At 41.9% G+C, this 20,671-nt stretch overlaps 1 protein-coding gene across 5 annotated transcripts in view; it reads left to right on the top strand.

Moving 5' to 3' along the window:
* PPP1R13B (protein phosphatase 1 regulatory subunit 13B) overlaps positions 1-20,671 on the top strand; it is a 112,567-nt gene that overhangs the window by 20,966 nt on the left and 70,930 nt on the right. The window contains exon 1 of one of the 5 annotated variants that reach the window (XM_032267631.1): positions 14,856-14,875. The exons of the other annotated variants lie outside the window; for them this stretch is intronic. The gene's annotated coding sequence lies outside the window, so the exon portion shown is untranslated. Of the gene's footprint in view, positions 1-14,855; positions 14,876-20,671 lie in introns of those variants that run through there. 5 annotated transcript variants of the gene reach the window in all.

The following is a 20,671-nucleotide window of genomic DNA, read 5'->3' on the forward strand; positions in this document are numbered from 1 at the left end:
AAATAATCACAGTAAGTGAGTGACACAGATTTTTTGGTTTCTCAGTGCATATGAAAGTTATGTTTGGGCTGGGCACGGTGGCTTACGCCTGTAATCCCAGCACTTTGGGAGGCCTAGGTGGGCGGATCACCATGTCAGGAGATTGAGACCGTCTGGCTAACGTGGTGAAATCCCATCTTTACTAAAAAATGTTTTTTAAAAATTAGCTGGGCACAGTGGCAAGTGCCTGTAATCCCAGCTACTTGGGAGGCTGAGGCAGGAGAGTAGCTTGGATCAGGGAGTCGGAGGTTGCAGTGAGCCAAGATTGCCGCACTGCACTCCAGCTTGACTGTCTCAAAAAAAAAAAAAAAAAAGTTTGGCCAAGTGTGGTGGCTCACGCCTGTAATCCCAACACTTTGGGAGGGTGAGGTGGGTGGATGATCTGAGGTCAGGAGTTCAAGACCAGCCTGACCAACATGGTGAAACCTGTCTCTACTAAAAATACAAAAATTTTAAAAATAATAATATAAAGAAAAATACAAAAATTAGCCAGGCCTGGTGACAGGCACTTGTAATTTCAGCTACTCGGGAGGCTGAGCCACCAGAATTGTTTGAACCTGGGTGGCATAAGTTGCAGTGAGCCAAGATTGCACCACTGCACTCCAGCCTGGGTAATAGAGCGAGACTCTGTCTCAAAAGAAAAAGAAAAGAAAAGAAAAAATCATTGTCTATCATTGCCTACAGTGTTGTTTAGTGTAGCCACCTTCATCAATGATCTTAGCTAGATCTTATGGATAACTTGCTGCAGCTTTTCTGTCTGTCATTACTTGCTGCTTCACCTTGTACTTTTTTTTTAATTTTAAATACAGAGTCTCGCTTTGTCGCCCAGACTGGAGTGCAGTGTTGTGATCTCCGCTTGCTGCACCCTCCATCTCCTGGGTTCAAGTGATTCTCCTGCCTCAGTGTCCTGAATAGCTGGGACGACAGACACGTGCCACTACACCCGGCTAATTTTTGTATTTTTAGTAGAGACAGGGTTTCACGTTGTTAGCCAGGATGGTTTCAATCTCCTGATCTTGTGATCCTCCCGCCTTGGCCTCCCAAAGTGCTGGGATTACAGGCACGAGCCACCACACCCAGCCTAATAATGCCTGTCTCTAAATAAATTATGATGTGATCATATAGAGAAACAGCCTTAAAAAAGAGAATGAGGTAGAATGTTAATTTTTCAGCTAACAAAACATTGTTATTTGAAAAACTAACATTCTACTTTATGCAGCCTCATTGTGAAAAGAGAAGAAAGCATTTTGTGGTGTAGAAAGGGTTTAAAAGGATATGTATTACCTGCTGTTTACAGTGTGGGTCATTAGGGGGCTGGTTTTTATTTCGTCCATTGGTTGACTTTTTTCTATGAAGAGTATATGTGTATTAATTTGTAATTTGTAAGAATAAGAAAGATACTTAAAAAAAATTACTAACCAGGATTTCTGGCAGGTTTGAAAGATTTTATACGTGGAAAAAGATCAGCACAAGGTCTGTCCTATAGTAAATGTCAGTTAAGTGGGTGCTATTACTGTTATTGTTGGAGGTGGCAACTAAGGAGGAGGAAGACTGCTAAACTGAACAATTTTGATGCTTGAAATTTGGTTTTGGGGTTTAGAATTCCCAAGGTTAGTTGATTCCCCAGTTATAAGATCTTGGTGACAAGGTGGGGTCCAGAGCCCATGAGCTTTGGCTGGCCTTGTGTGGAAGGAGGCAAAATGTAGACCAAAGCTAAGTCCAGTGTGCAGGGCGTACGTGAACACTGCCTTCCCTTCCTCTCCATCCCTCCCCTTCTCCTGTGAGGATAACACTGTCCAACTCACCTTGATGGAGGGAGAGCGTTGGCCTTCCAAATTATCCCTGGTTTTTTTTCTTTTTTTTTTTTTTTTTTTGAGACAGAGTCTCGCTCTGTCACCCAGGCCAGAGTGCAGTGGCATGATCTCAGCTCACTGCAACCTCTGCCTCCTGGGTTCAAGCGATTCTTCTGTCCCAGCCTCCCAAGTAGCTGGAACTAACAGGCTTGTGCTACCATGCCTGGCTAATTTTTTGTATTTTTAGTAGAGATGGTGTTTCACTGTGTTAGCCAGGATGGTCTCCATCTCCTGACCTCGTGATCCGCCCGCCTTGGCCTCTCAAAGTGCTGGGATTACAGGCATGAGCCACTGTACCCCTCCAAATTATCCTTGTTCTAAGAGACTAGGGGATCCATCTGGGCAATATGATATAACAGGCTTTTGGGATCATCCCTGGGTTTAGATTCTGAACCCCACCAAGGTATCAAGCATCTCTCGAGTCTGCTTCTATGTCTGTAACATGGGGATGATATGACCTACCTCATTCTTTTCCTTGGTTCTTTCCCTTGTTCCTGTTCAATGCAGGAAGGATTAGGAAAGAATTTTTTTTTTAAGTGGAATTGACAAGTCTTGGGAGGCTTACTTTTTATCTGCCAGTGAAATAGGTAGTTAGGGTGAATTTTTATGAAGAAAGAAATGTATTCTGTAGAGTTTTGGTATTTTCTTTTTAGACTTGATTTTTAAAAATTTGTGGCTTTGGCTGGGCGCGGTGGATCAACGCTTGTAATCCCAGCACTTTGGGAGGCTGAGAAGGACAGATCACCTGAGGTCAGGAGTTCTAGATCAGCCTGGCCTCAAAACCCACCCCATCTCTACCAAAAATACAAAAATTAGCCAGGTGTGGTGGTGGGTATGAGGCAGGAGAATCACTCCAACTCAGGAGGCTGAGGTTGCCGTGAGCCAAGACTGTGTCACTGCACTGCAGCCTGGACAGCAAGAAACTCCATCTCCAAAAAAAAAAAAAAAGGTTCACGCCTGTAATCCAAGCACTTTGGAGGCCAAAGCAGGCGGATCACCTGAGGTAAGGAGTTCAAGACTAGCCTGACCAACATGGTGAAACCCCATCTTTATAAAAAAAAAAAAAGAAAGAAAAAAAAATTGTGGCTTTTTGATCTGCATCTCTTGGGTTTGTCTGTGGATGAAACAGTGTAGTATTTCATAGGCATGATTTATATTTTGTGTCCATACATCCAGATGTGCATGGGAAGGTCTTGATTTTACCTCTTGTCCTGGCAATGTGTCCTGTTACTTTTTTCACTCAAAAGTGGAATATTTAGTTCTTAATTTTACAATACCTCAATTGTATCCCAAATAAATGCCTTGGACTTACTTGTTTTTAACAACATGTTGTCACTTAGCTTACGTTTTCCAGGGTCTTATTCGTATTTATGGAACCCTCTTATGTTTTCAAATCATATTACAGATCTATTTTGTGGTCAGCTCATCTTTATCTTGAATTTGCACTTGATGATATGTTCTGTGTTAATTTTGGGGCTCTTTTTTAACTTAATTTTAGTTCATTTCTATAATTTTAAAATTTGGCCAGGCACTGTGGTTCATGCCTGTGCTCCCAGCTACTCGGGAGGCTGAGGCGGAAGAATCGCTTGAACCCAGGAGGCGGAGGTTGCGTGAGCCGAGATTGCGCCACTTCACTCCAGCTTGGTTGACAGAGCAAGACTCCGTCTCAAAAAAAAAAAGTTGTGGGGAGGCTTCCCCACTTTTTCAGTGCCCATTATTATCAGGTACTGAAATTAAAAAGAGAAAGAAGAAATTAGATTTGAGAGAATATGGTATGCCATGCTTTTACTATACCCTTTACAGACCTCATTTACTATTCAGTTAACCAGGCAAGTGAATGACTGCTGAAAGGGATGTGGCATGCAGGGATGAGAGTCAGCCTGGATTTCAGTCTTCCTTTTGTTACCAAGATGATTTATTAACCTTGACTAATTATTTCCTCCTCTGGGCTTCTGCTTCCTCCTTTACAAAATAGGGAAAGACCGATTAGGTTCTAATCTGGCTCTGAGATTTTATGACTGATCTTTTTGATAGTTTAAATTTGAAATCTCTGTATCCCTTTTAATTGAATACTTTCAAAAGGACTAAGAAGCAATCACTTGCTTATTAACTCAAATTATAAAAAAAAATTATCCTTTTTTACCACCCAAACAACTTTAGTGACTATAGAAAAAAATTGAGGTAGCTATGTAGTGTCATCTCAAGTTTGCAGCTTCAAATGTATCCCTTTCTTCTGATAGGACTAGGGCCGGGTACAGTGGCTCACACCTGTAATCCCAGCACTTTGGGAAGCTGAGGTGGGAACATCACTTGGGACTAGGAGTTGGGAGACCAGCCTGGGCATCATAGTGAGGCTACCCTGTCTCTACAAAAATAAATAAATAAATAAATCCCCGGCATGGTGGCATATGCCAGTCCCAGCTACTCATGAGACTGAGGTGGGAGGGTGGTTTGAGCCCAGGAAGTAGAGGGTGCAGTGAGCCGTAATTGCATCACTGCACACCAGCTTGAGTGACAGAGTGAGACCCTGTCTCTTTAAAAAAAAAAAAAAAAAAAAAAGGACTAGTGTGAATGTTTATTGAATGTTTGTTTAAAATATGGGTCCTTGTGAGAACATCCTGAGTGCTAAGCCAATAACAACACATTAACTATTTTTGAGGAGAGAAAATGATTTTGCAGCAGTGTAGAAAGATTGTAAAAGGAAAGGCAATCTGCCAACCTTGGCCCTGTTTTCTCTCCTCTTCTGTAGCCAGAGCTTTCAACTTCATGGAACTGGGGCTTTCCCGTGTTTGTTGAACACAGGAGCTGAGGCTCTTGACCTGGTGGGTGCTGAGAAAGGAGGGGCGTTGTCCGTAATAGGATGATCCCTGCTTCTCACGCCTACCTCCCTAGGGAAGTTGCTGGGACTGAAGGCTGATTGTTGCTGGCCTTTTTTCCCTGCCCCTTCCCTCTTGTTTTTGTTTAAAGCTCTCTGTACCTGTTGGCAAGTAGAGGACTCCTTAAGGCCTTGGAAGCAGTGTACTTTAATGGAATAAGTGCAGGCTTAGGAGCCAGTCAGACTGGTCTTCATGTCTGAACTCTACTACAAGTAACTGGGTCTGGGGTAAGTACTGAACCTTTTTTACACCTCAGGTTTCTCTTTGTAAAATGGTAATAATTGTAGCAGTTAAGTTCCTTTTGGTCACAAGTGGCAGAAACCAACGTTTTCTAACCTCTTAAAGGAGGGGATTTGTTGGAAGGACACGGGAGGGATAGTCTAACAACCAGATCGTCGATGGGGCAGAAACAGGGCCAGCTCTGGGGTCCTTGGCAGCAGGTGTGGTAGGCTTTCTCTCTAAGGCATGATGTCTTTCTCACAGTCCACATCCACTCCATCAGCAAATCTTGCCAGAGCTACCTTCAGAATGTATCCAGGTTCTATTTTGCATCATCTCTAGGGTTCTCACTCTGTCCTGGATTTGTTTTTTTGTTTATTTGTTTGTTTGTTTTGAGATGGGGTCTTGCTTTGTCGCCGCGGCTAGAGTGCAATGGCATGATCTCGGCTCACTGCAAGCTCCGCCTCCCAGGTTCACGTGATTCTCCTGCCTCAGCCTCCTGAATAGGGATTATAGGTTTGTGCCACCATGTCTGGCTAATTTTTGTATTTTTAGTAGAGACAGGGTTTCACCATGTTGGTCTGGCTGGTCTTAAACTCCTGACCTCTTGATCCGCCCGGCTCAGTTTCCCAAAGTGCTGGGATTATAGGCTTGAGCTACCGCGCTGGGTCTGGATTTTTATACTAGCCTCCTGAGATCCCTTCCTATTTCTTTCTTTTTTTTTAAAGACAGACTTTCATTCTCTTTCATTCTCCAGGATCTGGAGTCATTAGCGGGATCATAGTTCACGGCAGCCTCAAACTCCTAGGCTCAAGGGGGATCCTACCACCTCAGCCTCCCAACTAGCTAGGACTACAGGCCTGTGCCACCACGTCTAGCTCTTCCTATTTCTGTACTTGTCCCCCCCTCAGTCTGTTCTCAACAAAGAAGCCACAGCGAACCTGTAAGTCTTTATGGCAAAATATGCCACTTCTTACTTAAAACCCTCCAAGGGCTTCTAATATCCTTTTGAGAAAAAGCCTTATTTCCTACTCCTCTCCCCTTAATTTCCCTGCTTCAGTCAAGCTGGACTCCTTATTGATTCTCAGTCTCTCCAGTCATTCATTCTACTTCAGGGACTTTGTACTTGTTCCCTTTGCCTGAATGTTCTTCCGTCAAGTTGTCATGATGGCTCACCCTTTCTTCTCCTTCAGTGAGGCTTTTTTTTCCCCCTTCCAACTTAGAGTTATCCTTCAGCAGTAAGGCTTTTTCTAACCACCTATTTAAAACTAAAATTTCCCCATTCTCAGTCTCCTTTGTCTGTTTAACTTTTCTCCATACTGTGTAGCACCATCTACTATACTGTATGTTTTGCCTATTTATTTAGCCTCTTTCCCCCAACTGTATAGTAAGAATTCCATAAGGGCAGAGCTCTGTCCATTTTGTCAGTGCTGAATCTCCAGTGCCTGGCACATAGTAGGTGCTCAATAAATACATGTGTGATGAAAAACATTTTTCATCAGTGTTTTTCTTCGTTGAGTCAGCCTGGCAAGAGGGATGGGCCATGTAAAATAAGCATGGCCCCTGGGAACTTGCCCAAATGTGAATCCCAGAGAAGAGGAGAAAGAATTGTCATCTGAAGACCGTCCCAGTTAATGTCTCTGAGGTTGCCATGAGGTTGAAATCAATTGGAGTATGATTGTCTAGTAGGTGCCAAGAAAATATTTATTCTTCTCCCTTTGTGAAAACAAGTAACTACCTGACAATATTAACATTGAGAAATTCAGTCATTCTCTCCATAATATAGGTTGTTGTTTGGAAGAGCAGAAACTATGGTCATAGAAATTTGAAAACTCATATGCAGCCTATGTTTTAATTAGTAGTGTCTTCAAAAGGAGTGGTATTGAAATCCTGCAAATTATAGATGGGTTTTATAAGGGCTCTTCTGGTATCTGAGCAGACCCAAATCTCTGAACCAAAGCCACATTCATAAAAGAATGGGAACTCATAGAGGGGGAAGGAAGGCATTAAAGTTTTCATTTTTAGCTTCCTTTCTTTAGTAGGAAATGTTTTGCCTGGTGGTAGGCTAGGCTGTGAGTACATTCATCTTTGAGTTTTATAATGAATATCTACTGACTTGTCCTTTTATTGCACACAGTGTTTTGTTTTTCAAAGATACATGTATACTACATGTATAAAGTGAGTTCTTTCATTATGAAAAAAAAAAAGTGACTTACCCATCTGATAATTTTTGGATAAAGATTACTTCCTGTAGTTTCATCAAGATGAAGAACTTGAATAGTTTTTTTTCTTAATGTTCATAAACTTTAGCACTGTTTTGTTTCTGAACTATCTGAGTAGAAACTTAAGCTTTGGAATCAGGCACACTTGGGTTAGATTGTCATGTCTGAAGCATCTCAGTCACATGACCTTGGACACTCCAGTCCGTCTGCAGTGACAGGATCATCATCCTAGCACCTAGCATAGGCATGTTGAGAATTTAAAAAAGGAGAGGGGCTTGTCCTCAAACATAGCAAGCAAAAATAATAGCTATCTTATTAATAAATGGTGAAAGTCCGTTAATGTTCTTATACATTTAATTGTGATTTTAAGCATCTAAAATGTCAATACTAACAAAAAAAAAAAATTTTAGTTCTGTATGTACCGTACTTTAAACAAGCAGATAGTTTTCAGAGGCACAAAACATGAACAAGGCATTTATTGTGAAATCATATTTTAAAACCTTTAGGTTGCACATTTTCAGGTGATAACCAAGCTTAGACAGTCTTTTTTTTTTTTTTATAACAAATTTTATATGGAGATTAGTGAATTTATGTTTAGTCTTCATTTTGATAGTGATTTCTAGATCTTGGTTACAGTTGTTATGAACAATGCGACCACTGAATTTTTTCTTCACTGGAGCTCACCTAATAAGGTGAAACTTTATCCACCATGTCACTGTGCGGTAACAATGGTGGTCTGTCTTGTTTCATTAGGGCGTCTTATCGTGGCTCATGTCATTAGTGCCCGAATTTAGATTTGGGTCTGAGGGGCATCTGTCTAAGTCTTTTCCCTTTGTAAATGACATAGATAATCTCCAGGCACTGGCAATTTTGTTTTCCACACTTCTCTTTCGCTTAATTTTCTGAAGATGAGAAACATTTTAAGAACAGTAACTCTGAGCATTGTAAGCAAATTCAAAGCAGCATCATGGTGGCTCAAATCTGAAAGAGAAAATGGATAGAGTCATTTGTAAAAAGATAGGGGTGCCATTGGATTTACTTTTCCTGTGTAAATTTTATTCATCAGATGAATAGTATTTACTAAGCTGTATTGATATACATGATTATACAAAAGTGTTCTTCAGGAACATCGTTTTTCTAATTATCTTTGTTGTTTTAAGCCCCAGCTGCTACTGGCAAATGGAGTAATACTGAATTTTTGGTATTTGCAGACATTAAAAAATAAGATTTGTATAGCTATAAATGCTTATTGCCTGAGAAAAGGAAAGATATATGCAAGGAAATAATTTTTTTTTTAAGACATAGTTTCACTCTTGTTGCCAGCGTGACCAACATAGAGAAACCCTGTCTCTACTAAAAATACAAAAGTTAGGTGGGGGTGGTAGCACACGCCTATAATCCCAGCTACTCAGGAGGCTGAGTCCAGAGAATCACTTGAACCCGGGAGGCGGAGTTTGCAGTGAGCCAAGATTGTGCCACTGCACTCCAGCCAGGGCAAGAGAGACTATGTCTCAAAAAAAAAGAAAGAAAGAAAAAAGTTTTCAATGAGGTTTTTTTTTTGCCCTTTTTTTTTTTTTTTTTTTTTTTTTTTGAGATGAGTCTCGCCCTGTAACCCTGGCTGGAGTGCAATGGTACAATCTCGGCTTACTGCAACCTCTGCCTCCCGGGTTCAGGCGATTCTCCTGCCTCAGCCTCCTGAGTAGCTGGGATTATAGGCATGTACCACCAAGCCCAGCTAATTTTTTGTATCTTTAGTAGAGATGGGGTTTCACTATGTTGGCCAGGTGCTGGTCTCTTAACTCCTGACCTTGTGATCCGCCTGCCTCGGCCTCCCGAAGTGCTGGGATTACAGGTGTGAGCCACTTCATCTGGCGTGTGTGTGTGTGTGTGTGTGTGTGTGTGTTTTAAATAACAGCTTTATTGGTACATAATTCACGTGCAATAATTTTCACCCTTTAAAAATATACAATTCAGTAGTTCTTAGTATATTCACAAGTTGTGCAACCATCACCACTATCTAATTTTATATTTTTTTCCTGAAAAGGAATCCTGTACCCATTTTTCAGTAACACTCTCTCTCTCCCTCCCCCCAGCTCCTGGCAATGACTAATCTACTTTATCTCTCTGTGAATTTGCCTGTTTTGGACATTTTATATAAATGGAATCATGTAATACGTAATCTTTTGTATCTGGCTTCTTTCAACTTGGCATGTTAAGATTCATCCATGTTTAGCATTCATTTCATTCCTTTTTATGGCCAAATAATATTCCTGTGTGTGGGTGTGCCACATTTTGTTTAGCCATTCATCAGTTTGAGTTGTTTCTACTTTTTGGCTATTATGAGTAATACTACTATAAATATTTGTTTGCAAATTTTATGTAAATATACATTTTAAATTCTTTTAGACATATAACTAGGGTGGTATATTAGGCCATTTTCACATCGCTATAAAGAACTACCCGCAACTGGGTAATTTATAAAGAAAAGAGGTTTAGTTGATTCACAGTTCCACAGGCTGTACAGGAGGCATGGTTAGGGAGGCCTCAGGAAACTTACAATCATAGTGCAAGGGTGAAGGGGAAGCAAACACATCTTCACATGGCGGCAGGAGACAGCGAGGGAAGGGAAGTGCTACACACTTTTAAACAACAAGATCTCATGAGAATTCATTATCACAAGAACAGCAAGAGGGAAATCCACCCCCATGACCCAGTCACCTCCCACCACGTCCCTCCTCTACCACTGGGGATTATAGTTCAACCTGAGATTTGCCAAACTGTATCAGATGGTTTTAGCAAACGTGTAGGAATATATTTTCTTAAATTGTACAAAGCAATATGTAGAAAGAGGAAGTCTTATTCTGAGAATTGTTAGTACACCTAATTTAAATTTTTGAAAGGTCAAGAAAATGTGACTAGAACATTTGTATAGTTTTAGTCAAATAATCTTCACAGTTGATTAATTATTTTAAAAAATGCCATGATTCTTCTGGTTCCCCTGTGTAATGATTAGAAGAAAAAAGTTCTCACTTTGCGTTTGATAGTTTTATCAAGCATTTATGTTTAAAACATGGTAAATTGAGAAGTTATTAAATAATGGGGGGTATGTTATAATTGAGGAGATATTTGTTAAAACTTTTTTTTGAGACAGGGTCTCACTGTGTTGCCCAGGCTGGAGTTACTCATATGTCACTGTAATCTTTAACTCCTGGACTCAAGGGATCCTTCCACCTCAGACTCCCAGGTAGCTCCCTGTGTTGCCCAGGCTGGTCTCAAATTCCTGGCCTCAAGCAGTCCTCCCACCTCAGCCTCCCAAAATGTTGGTATTACAGGTGTGAGCCACTGCACCTGGCCATTATTATTATTTTTTTAAATAGTGATGTGGTTTCATCAAATTTCTGAGGCTCATCCATTAATTCCTAGCCTCAAGCGATCCTTTTGCCTCAGCCTCCTGAAGTCTTGGGATTACAAGTGTGAGCCACTGGGCCCATCCCATTAAAACTTTTACTGCCTTTTCTTTTTTATTTTGAAGCATTTTAGAGTAGTGGTTTAAATCTTAAGCTTTGGAGTCACTTTGGAGTCACACAGGCCAGGGTTAAATCCTGACTCTGGCATTTATTAGTACAGTGGACTTGGAACAAATTATTAATTAATTAATGTATTTATTTTTGAGGCAAAGTCTCACTCTGTTGCCCAGACTGGAGTGTAGTGGCGTGATCTCGGCTCACTGCCACCTCTGCCTCCCGGGTTCAAGTGATTCTCCTGCCTCAGCCTCCTGAGTAGCTGGCACTACAGGCACGCACCACCACACCTGGCTAATTTTTGTGTGTTTACTAGGGACCAGGGTTTCACCGTGTTAGCCAGGATGGTCTCGATCTCCTGACTTCCTGATCCACCCACGTCGGCCTCCCAAAGTGCTGGGATTACAGGTGTGAGGCACTGTGCCTGGCCCTGCCTAATTTTTGTATTTTCAGTAGAGATGGGGTTTCACTGTGTTGGCCAGGCTGGTCTCAAACTCCTGACCTCAGGTGATCCATCTGCCTCAGCCTCCCAAAGTGCTTGAATTACAGGTGTGAGCCATCTCACCCGACTGGGACAAATTATTTAACCTCTCTGACTGTCTTTTTCCTAACCTGTAAAGTGAAGAGTAGTAACTTTATCACAAAGATAGTTTGACAATTGAGAATGTATAAAGTCCATACCATTGTGCCTAATAATAAGCACCAATAAATGATAATGGAAATGTTTTTTTCCCTAGTGCATTAGGGAAACTCCCTAGGGAGTTTCATTTAGTTTTTATGGAAGTCTTGGTAGGTTTCATGAGGCCCTCAGAATAGTATCCTTCAAACTTTTCTGACCATGAACCCACAAGGTGACTCAGTTCTTACATATATTCTCACATACGTATCTATAGATGTCAAAATCGCAGGAGAAAACATCCTGTTACTCTTTTCTCACCTGCTACAAAGAACTATCTGAGTGGGTAATTTATAAAGGAAAGGTTAAATTGACTCACAGTTCTGCATGGCTGGGAGGCCTCAGGAAACTTACAGTCATGGGAGTAGGCACCTCTTCACAGGGCGACAGAAGAGAGAATGAGCGTCAGCAGGGGAAATGCCAGACACTTACAAAACCATCAGATCTCGTGAGACTCAAATGTTATCATGAGAACAAAATGGGGGAAATCCTATGATCCAATTACCTCCACCTGGTCCTGCCCTTGACCCAAGGGGATTACAATTCAAGATGAGCTTTTGGGTGGGGCACAGCCAAACCATATCACACCCTTTCCATGGGCAGTGTACTGTCTTATTTTTTAGAGCAGTTTTAGAAATACAGAAAGATGCAGCAGGAAGTAGTGTCCCATATACCACCACTGTCACCTGCTCCCTTCCCCCAGTTCCCTATTATTAACGTCATACATTAGTGTGGTTCTTTCTTATAATCGATGGACCAAGATTGATTGATTGATGGATTGATTGATTCGTTCGTTCGTTCGTTCGTTCGTTCGTTCGTTCATTCATTCATTCATTCATTCATTCATTCCCAGTACCATCTTTGACTTTAATTGATACATTTTTGTTGACTAAAATTCATAGTTTACATGGGAGTTTACACTTTCTGTTTTATAGTTTTGTAGGTTTGGATAAATGTATAATGACATGTATCTTTTTGTTTGTTTGTTTTTGAGGAGGAGTTTCCCTCTAGTAGTCACCCAGGCTGGAGTGCAAGGGTGCTTTTCTTTTCCAGAATCTTTGTATACAGTATACATAGCATACTCTACATACTGCACCTAGCATACAGTAGATAGCCTTTTTATGCTGGTTTCTTTCACTTAGCAATGTGCATTTAATACGGTTCCCTCATGTCTTTGTGGCTTAATAGCTAATTTCTTCCTTTTTTAACTCTCTTTTGGATTTGTGCATTATTTCTTGCTGAATAAAATTCCAGCAGTATTATGTACCATAGTTTGTGTATGCATTCATCTACTGAAGGACATCTTGGTTGCTTCCAAGTTTTGGCGATTGTGAACAAAGCTGCCATAATTCATGTGCAGGTTTTTGTTGGACATGTTTTCAACTCCTTTGGGTGAAGACCAAGCAGTAGGATTGCCGGATCTCATGGTAAAAGTATGCTTAGGTTTTTAAGAAGCCACCAAACGGTCTTCCAATGTGGCTGTATCATTTTGTATTCCCAACAGCAGCTTCCTTTTGCTCCATAACCTCATCAGCATTAGGTGTTGTCAGTGCTTTGGATTTGGGCCATTCTAATAGGTGTGCAGTAGTATTTCATTGTTGTTTTATTAATAATTTGCAATTCCCTAATGACCTATGATATTGAACACTTTTTCATATGTGTATTTTGCCTTTTGTATGTCATCTTTGGTGAGGTGTCTGTTAAGATCATTGGCCCGTTTTTAAAATCAGGTTGTTTTGGCCAGATGCTATAGCTCACACCTATAATCTCAGCACTTTGGGAGGCCAAGGTGGGTGGACCATTCGAAGTTAGGAGTTTGAGATGAGCCTGGACATTATGGTGAAACCCTGTCTGTACTAGTGATACAAAAATTAGCTGGGCCTGTTGGGTGGGCAACCATGCTACTCGGGAGGCTGAGGCACGAGAATCACTTGAACCCGGGAGGCAGAGGTTGCAGTGAGCTGAGGGTTGTGCCACTGCACTCCACATTGGGCAACAGAGTGAAACTGTCTCAAAAACACAAACAAAAACATTACTATATTTTATTATTACTGAGTTTCAAGAGTTCTTTGTGTATTTAGGATACAAGTCCTTTATGTATGTATGTATTTAGAGACGGGGTGTCACTTTGATGCCAGGCTGGAGTGCACTGGCACAATCATAGCTCACTGCAGTCTCACCCTCCTGGGCTCAAGCAGTCCTCCTACCTCAGCCTCCTAGGTAGCTGGAACTATGGGCTTGCACTGACACTCCTGGCTAATTTTTGTTTGTTTGTTTGTTTGTGGAGATGGATTTCATTGTGTTGTCCAGGCTGTTGTCCAACTCTTGGGTTCAAGTGATGTGTCAACCTTGGCCTTCCAAAGTGCTGGGATTACAGGCACAAGCCACCTCGCCCAGCCAAGTCCTTTATCAAATATGTGCTTTGCAGATATTTTATCCAAGTCTGTGGCTTGTCTTTTCATTATGTTAATACTGTTACATATTGTTCTGTTGTCGTTCATTAAAAAACAGAACTGGTCCTGAGGCACTAATTGATTTTACAGCCCACTAACAGGTCACAGTCTGTGGTGTGAAATTCAGTGTGTGTTCTGCTTCCATAATATTCACGTGATCAGCATTAGTAAAGCAACCCTTCAAGCAGTAATTTTGTCTTTTTTTGAGGAGTCTTGCTCTTTTTCCCAGGCTGGAATGCAGTGGCATAATCTCACCTCACTGCAACCTCTGCCTCCCGAGTTCAAGTTATTCTCCTTCCTCAGCCTCCTGAGTAGCTGGAATTACAGGCATGCATTGCCACACCTGGCTAATTTTTTTATTTTTTATTTTTAGTAGCGATGGGGTTTCACCATGTTGGTGAGGCTGGTCTCAAATTCCTGACTTCCAGTGATCCACCTGCCTTGGCCTCCCAAAGTGCTGGGATTACGGGCACAAGCCACTGCACCCAGCCTCAAGCAATAATTTTCTTTTCTTTTCTTTTGAAATGGAGTCTTGCTCTGTCACCTAGGCTGGAGTGTGCAGTTTCAAGATCTTGGCTCACTGCAACCTCCGCCTCCTGGGTTCAAGCGATTTTCCTGCCTCCGCCTCCTGAGTAGCTGGGACCGCAGGTGTGCATTACCACGCCCTGCTAATTTTTGTATTTTTAGTAGAGACGGGGTTTTACCATGTCGTCCAGGCTGGTCTTGAACTCCTCACCTCGTGATCCACCTGCCTTGGCCTCCCAAAGTGCTGGGATTATAGTCAGAGCTACCGCCCAGCCTCAAGCAGCAGTTTTCAACATTGATGAACAGTGGTGTCAGAATTGATACTGCTCTTTTTTTTTTTTTTTTTTTTTTTTTTTTTTTTTTTTTTTTTTTGGGGGTGGAGTCTGTCTCCAGGCTAGAGTGCAGTGGTGTGATCTCGGCTCACTGCAACCTCTGCCTCCCGGGTTCAGGTGATTCTTCTGCCTCAGCCTCCCAAGTAGCTGGGACTACAGGTGCATGCCACCATGCCCAGCTAATTTTTGTGTGCTTAATAGAGACAGGGTTTCACCGTGTTGACCAGGATGGTCTCTATCTCTTGATCTCATGATTCACCCACCTCGACCTCCCAGAGTACTAGGATTACGGGCATGAGCCACCGTGCCCAGCCAATACTGTTCTTTATTCTAGAGTATTTTTAAATTTTTATTTATTATTATTATCATTATCATTATTATTGAGATGGAGTCTTGCTCTGTCACCCAGGCTGGAGTGCAGTGGCACGATCTTGACTCACCGCAGCCTCTTGCCTTTTGGGTTCAAGTGATTCTCCTGCCTCAGCCTTCCAAGTAGCTGGGATTACAGACATGTGCCACCATGCCCGGCTAATTTTTGTATTTTTGGTAGAGAAAGGGTTTCACCATGTTGGCCAGGCTGGTCTCAAACTCCTGACCCTGTGATCCACCTGCCTCAGCCTCCCAATTACAGGCAAGAGCCACCATGCCTGGCTTTTTAAAAATTATAGAGCTTCACTTTGTTGCCCAGGCTGAAGTCCAGTGGTGTGATCATAGCTCACTGTAGCCTTGATCTCCTGGGCTCAAGTGATCCTCCCTGCCTCAGCCCCCCAAGTAGCTGGGACTAGTGGCATATACTAACATGCCTGGTTAATTTTTTGTGCTTTTTGTAGAGATAGAGTTTTGACATGTTGCCCAGGCAGATCTCAAACTCCTGAGTTCAAGCAGCCTGCCCACCTCAACCTCCCAAAGTGTTGGAATATAGACATGAGCCACCACACCCAGCCTATTTTATTCTTTAACTTTTAGTGGATAGAATAAATTTGGTCTGCTGTATCATCTCTACATCCTGTAGTCATGACACGTCTTGGCATTATGAAAAGCTTTATAAATGTTTCATTTCTACAAGGTTTCAGACAGGATCCCTCAAAATGCATTATGGTTTTAAATACTGAAGGGACTGTACTAAGTAAATAATGTAAATAGAACCCAGGAATACTGTATAATGTAATTTAAAATGTGAAATTATTAAAGCAAGTAAAACAGTGATTAGAACTAAACAGAATTGATGTGGTTATTGAGAATCTATTGTAGTGGCTATTTAACTTTTAGTAGATGATACTCAGATATTTAAATATATCTAGGCCAGGCATGGTGGCTCATGCCTGTAATCCCAGCACTTTGGGATGCTGAGGCCGGAGGATAATTGAGCCCAGGAGTTAGAGACCAGCCTGGGCAACATAGCAAGACCTCATCTCTACTAAAAATAAAAAAAATTGTAGTGGTGCTTTTTTTGAGTCCCAGCTACTTGAGAGGCTGAGGCAGGGGAGGATCACTTGAATCTAGGAGTTCGAGGCTGTAATGAGCTAGGATTGGCGCTGCTGCACTCCAGGCTGGGCAGCAGAGCAAGATCCTGTCTCTAAAAAAACAAAAAAAAAAAATTTAAATGTGTATATATCTATGTTCACCTTTTTAAGAGGGTTAAATATGTACTTCTACAGATTTCTCATTTAGAAAAAATTTTTCATTGCTCTAAAGTTAATTTTATGTTTTTTCCAAAATAATACAAGTTCTGATTATGGAAATTGAACTTAATATATTCTTACTAAACTATACCTTTATTTTCCTTGGAGTTAATTCTTTATCCCCAAAATTTGCATCAGGGGAAGGGGTGGTGTTGAACTCACCCCGTTACCCTGCAGTGCCACCTTGTGGAAAGAAGAAAGGCTTTACCTCAAGCTTGTCCAGCCCATGGCCTGGGGGCCACAGGAGTCCCAGGACGGCTTTGAATGCAGCCCAGCACAAATTAGTAAACTTTCTTAAAACATTATGAGATTTTTTTACTGGCTCATCAGCTGCCGTTAGTGTATTTTATGTGTGACCCAAGACAATTCTTCCAGTGTGGCCCAGGGAAGCCCAAAGATTAGACACCCTTGCTTTAGAGCAAGGGATATCCATCTTATTTCTAGATTTGAGTGAAATCTGCCAAATACCACATACTTATGTTCAAGGCTCCTGACTTGCACACTAACATTTTTTTTTTTTTTGAGATGGAGTCTCATTCTGATGCCCAGGCTGGCATGCAGTGGCATGATCTGGGGTCACTGCAACCTCTGCCTCCTGGGTTCAAGGGATTCTGCTATCTCAGCCTCCAGGTAGCTGGGATTACAGGCATGGGCCACCACGCCCAGCTAACCTTTTTTGTATTTTTAGTAGAGATGAGGTTTAACCATGTTGGCCAGGCTGGTCTCAAACTCCTGACCTTAAACAATCCGCCCATCTTGGTCTCCCAAAGTGCTGGGATTACAGGCGTAAGCCACTGTGCTCGGCCTCACACTAACATTTTTTTAAGAATATTTTTCTTCTCTTTGATGTGGACTAATTCGGTGATGAGAGGGTAAAATATTGGCTGTTTTTCTACAGAGACCTTGAAGATGAGAAAAGAGGCAAACACCTACCTGTCATGATTTAAGAAACCTACTATAAAAAACCATTTTGTGTATAATTGGGGGAGTTAAAGTTGAGTGCCTCTTATAGTGCCAGGTACTGCTTCAGGCACTACTGATAGAGCAGTTAATTAACTGAAACTCTGCTCTCAAGAAGCTTATGTGTTCTAGTGACAGACAGAGGATAGACAAATATATAACATAGATCAGGTGTTGGTTGAGTGCTGAGCAGAAGAAAATGAAGTGCGGGGTAGGAGGACAGAGTGATGGAGTAGTGCTGTTTTAGATAGATGGGTTAGGAAAAGCTTCCTTGCTAAGGTGCCATTCGAGCAGAGGCCTAAAAGAAGAGTGTAATACAGGTCAGTATCTGAGTGGAGTGGTCTAGGCAGAGAATAGGAAGTGCAGAGCCCCTGAGGCAGGAGTTGGCTTGCCCTGTTCTGGGAGGGAGAAGGGTTGAAGAGTCTGGTAAGCATGAGATCAGAGTGGTATGCATGTGTGTGTTGCAGGTCTTGCAGGGCCTCTTAGACAGTAGTTAGGACTTTGAAATTTATTCTCAGAGAGGAAGCCACGGGGAGGTTTTGAATGAAGTGATATATCTGAAGGGAGAGAGTGGAAACAGACCAATGAGGTTGCCTTTGCAGATGTCCTTTCTGAGAGGTGGTGGTGGCTCGGGCCTGGGTAGTAGCCAGAGACTAGTTGTCAGATTCTGGTTACGGTGTTGACAGTCTTGCTAATGGGTTGTTGTGGAGTATGAGAGAGAAGGGTGTTGAGCCAACCCTTTGTTTTATGCTCCTTTCTCTGTGTGGATGGCAGCGACTCCCAGGTGTGTGTTTTTCAGTCTTTGAGAGGCTGATTCAGCAAAGTGGGATGAAGCATTTAAGGTGATGGCTTAGACTTAGTTTTCCTTATAACTCCAATGTTTCTGAGATTTTAAATTGGTGAACTGAGTTGCAGTCAGGGCCAGAAGTGACCTTAACATCAATTCTCATATTGGGGTGCGTGGCCCACTGGAAAGCTAAAGGGGTCTTCCTGGTGTTCATCTACCCCCATGCCAAACTTATCCTTTCTATGGCTTTTATGAACTATTTACTCATAACCTACCAAGTGAGTAACTGCAGATTACTAAAATTTGATAAAGCTTTTATTACCTTATTTCTCTTCAGTTATTTTTTGTGATCCCTGAACTCCTTTTCCACTACAAAGTAGAAGTAGATGGTATATGTGAGCGGGGGGATCTCATACTTAACTGAATGGGTTGGGCCAGAAAAGTCTGAGAGCCATTTTCCTGCAAATAGGTGATTCATATTATCTACTGAGTTCCTGCCCAGAAACCAAGTCCCCGGGATAGACCAGGGAGCAGCTTCCCAGCCAGTTGCAGCAGTCAGTGGTGTAGCTAAGGATAGAACTTGAGTTTCTTATTCCAGGGTTTTTTGTACCATGTAAGTCAAGTTTCTTATTTCCTTCTCTAGAAGTTTTATATATCCTACTTGAAAAAAACAGCTTCATTGTGGTATAATTTATGTGCCATAAAGCTTACCTATTTTAAGTGAGCATTCAATGATCTTTAGTAAATTTGCATAGTTGTACAACCATTACCACGTTCTAATTTCAGAACATTTCTGTCATCCCAAAACAAAGTTTGTGCCTATTTGCAGTCATTCCTCATTTGCATCTGCTGTCCTAAGCAACCACACATCTTTCTTTCTCTATGGATTTGACTTCCATGGGTATTCCACATAAATGAAATCATGTAACATGTAGTCTTTGTGTCTGGCCTCTTTCACTTAGTATTTTGAAAGTTCGTCCATGTGGTAGCATGTGTCAATACTTTGTTACTTTTATTGCTGAATAATATTCCATTGTATGCTATTCTATATTTATCCATTAGTTAATGGACATTTTAGTTTTTTCTTTTTTTTTTTTTTTGAGACTGCATCTCGCTTTGTCACTCAAGCTGGAGTGCAGTGGTGTGATCACAGTTCATTGCAGCTTTGACCTCCTGAGCTCAAGCAATTCACCCACCTAGGCCTCCTGAGCAGCTGGGACCATAGGCATGTGCCACCACGCCTGACTACTTTTTAAATTTTTTGCAGAGGCAGGGTTTTGTCACGTTGTCCAGGCTGGTCTTAAACTCATGAGCTCAAGCGATCTGCCACCGTTGGCCTCCCAAAGTGCTGAGATTACAGGCATGAGCCACCGTTCCTGGTCTTGTTTATTCTTTTTGGCTATTATGGACAGTACAGCTATGAACATTTGCATGCAAGACTTTGTGTGGACATACATTTTTATTTCTGCTGGGTAGATACCTGGGAGTGGAATTGCTGGGCCATATGGTAAATCTGTGTTTAAAATTTTTTAGGCTAGGCATGGTGGCACACGCTTGTAATCCCAGCACTTTGGGAGGCCGAGGTGGGCAGATCACCTGAGCTCATGAGTTTGAGACTAGCCTGGCCAACATGGTGAAACCCCGTCTGTACTGAAAATACAAAAATTAACTGGATATGGTGGCATGCGCCTGTAATCCCAGCTACTAGGGAGGCTGAGGCAAGAGAATCGCTTAAACCTGGGAGGTAGAGGTTGCAGTGAGCTGAGATTTGAGCCACTGCGCTCCAGCCTGGGCAACAAAGTGAGACTCTGTCTCAAAAAAAAAAAAAACAAAAAACAAAGGGAATTAAAACTGCTGAACTGTTATGCAAAATAGCTGTACCATTTTACATTTTCACCACCAATATATGAAGGTTTCAGGGTTCAGTTTTTTTTTTTGTTGTTGTTGTTTTTGCCCTGGAAGATTAAAGCAATTAATTCAAGAGAAGGTTTCCGTTTCTCCACATCCTTGTCAATGCTTGTGATTGTCTGTCTCTTTGATTATAAAATAATCCCTGTTTAGATTTTTTTTTTTTTCCTTAGAGACCAATCTCACTGTCACCCAGGCTGCAGTGTAGGTTGTGATCATAGCTCACTGCAGCATTGAGCTCCTGGGCTCATGTGATCTTCCACCTCAGTGTCCCCACTAGGTGGGACTATAGACACATACCACCATGCCAAGCTAGTTGTTTATTATTATTTTTTGAAGAGATGGGGTCTCACTATGTTGCCCAGGCTGTAGTGTTGCGATCATAGCTCACTGCAGCATTGAACATGATCCTCCACCTCAGTGTCCCCAGTAGATGGGACTACAGACATATACCACCATGCCCAGCTAGTTGTTTATTTATTATTTTTCTTTTGTAGTGATGGAGTCTCACTATGTTGCCCAGGCTGGCCTCAAACTCCTGGGCGTAAGTGATCCTCCTGCCTCAGCCTCCCAAAGTGCTGAGATTACAGACTTGAGCCACCATGCCCAGCTAGTTTC

This window comes from Sapajus apella, unplaced genomic scaffold (assembly GCF_009761245.1).
Source record: "Sapajus apella isolate SASKATOON/1434 unplaced genomic scaffold, GSC_monkey_1.0 scaffold170, whole genome shotgun sequence".
NCBI classification, from domain to species: Eukaryota; Metazoa; Chordata; class Mammalia; order Primates; family Cebidae; genus Sapajus; species Sapajus apella.